This window comes from Nicotiana attenuata, chromosome 9 (genome assembly GCF_001879085.1).
Source record: "Nicotiana attenuata strain UT chromosome 9, NIATTr2, whole genome shotgun sequence".
Taxonomy (NCBI): Eukaryota; Viridiplantae; Streptophyta; class Magnoliopsida; order Solanales; family Solanaceae; genus Nicotiana; species Nicotiana attenuata.
Genome location: NC_031997.1, coordinates 18,443,789 through 18,445,528, shown reverse-complemented (window position 1 = coordinate 18,445,528; position 1,740 = coordinate 18,443,789).

Here is a 1,740-nt window from a genome sequence, read left to right as displayed (position 1 = left end):
CTGATTCTCTACTATTTTCCAGATTTCTTTTATTTTTCTAACAGTTTTTCTGATTTATTGTTTTAACACAGTAACGCTAAACTTAAGGAATTTTAATACTAACGTTTTTGTGTTGAAATATATATTAAACTGTTATTCTTATTTTGTATACTGTTTTGGAGACTAAAGCCTTCGTGCTTTCTACTCCAATAATTGTTCTGTCCGGTTTAAAGTATATAAAAACTTTGCCGGAATAATAAAACGTACGGGCTGTCCGGTTTAAAGTATATAAAAACTTTACCGGAATAATAAACGTACGGGTTTGAAGTATATAAAAACTTCACCATTGTTACGTGTTGTATGTTTGGTTTGGTATTCAGTTTGATGATATCAAAACTTTACTGATTTAACAAAGTTCCGTTGTGTTTCCAACTCTACAGAAAAGATGACGAACGAAAACCAAACAAATGGAAATGTTGTGGGAACGGGAACTACTGTTACGAGTGCTGCTGCCTCGTCAAGCCGTTCTACTCCTGCTCATGCTATGGCACCAGCAGAAAAACCCAAAAAGTTTTCTGGTATTGACTTCAAACGTTGGAAAATGAAGATGCTCTTCTATCTTACTACGTTGAGTTTGCAACGTTTCATCAAGGAGGATCCTCCGGTCATGGCGGAAAGTACTCCGGATGATGAACGACTTGTTGTAACTGAAGCATGGAAACATTCTGATTTCTTGTGCAAAAACTACATTTTGAGTTGTTTGGAAGATGGCTTGTACAATGTCTATAGCGTCATGGAAACTTCAAAAGCATTATGGAATGCGCTTGAGAAGAAGTACAAGACTGAGGATGCCGGACTTAAGAAGTTCGTGGCTGCTAGATTTTTGGATTTCAAGATGATTGACACTAGGTCGGTCATAACTCAAGTCCAAGAATTACAAGTCATTGTGCACGACATCCTTGCTGAAGGTATGGTCATAAATGAGGCCTTTCAAGTCGCCGCTTTCATTGAGAAATTACCTCCGTTGTGGAAAGATTTTAAGAACTATCTAAAATACAAGCTGAAGGAGATGACACTTGAAGACTTGATTGTGCGTTTGAGGATAGAAGAAGACAACAAAAATGCTGAAAAGAAGTCATGTGGGAACTCGACAATAATGGGGGCTAACATTGTTGAGGAGGCGCCACAAACCAAGAAGAGAAAGAAGGCTTCTGGACCAAAGAACTACCCAAGCAAGAAGAAGTTCAAGGGTAATTGCCACAACTGTGGAAAATCTGGGCATAAGGCCGTGGATTGTCGTGCACCAAAGAATGATAAGAAGAAGAAGAATCAAGCTAATATGGTTGAAAAAGCTGATAAAATGGAGGACTTGTGTGCCATGTTGTCTGAATGTAACTTGGTAGGAAATCCTAAAGAATGGTGGATAGATTCTGGAGCCACCCGCCATGTTTGTGCTAACAAGGAGTTATTTTCTTCTTATGCCCCCGCAGGACCCGACGAGACAATTTTCATGAAATTCGTCTACAGCCAAAATTGAAGGAGTTGGCAAGATTGCGTTGAAGATGACGTCGGGAAAAATAGTGACTCTAAACCAAGTTCTCCATGTTCCAGAAATTCGCAAGAATCTTGTGTCGACTTCACTTCTTGTCAAGAATGGATTCAAATGTATTTTTGTTTCCAATAGTGTTGTACTAAGTAAGAATGATATGTATGTAGGAAAAGGTTACCTAAATGAGGGCCTTTTTAAGCTAAATGTAATAG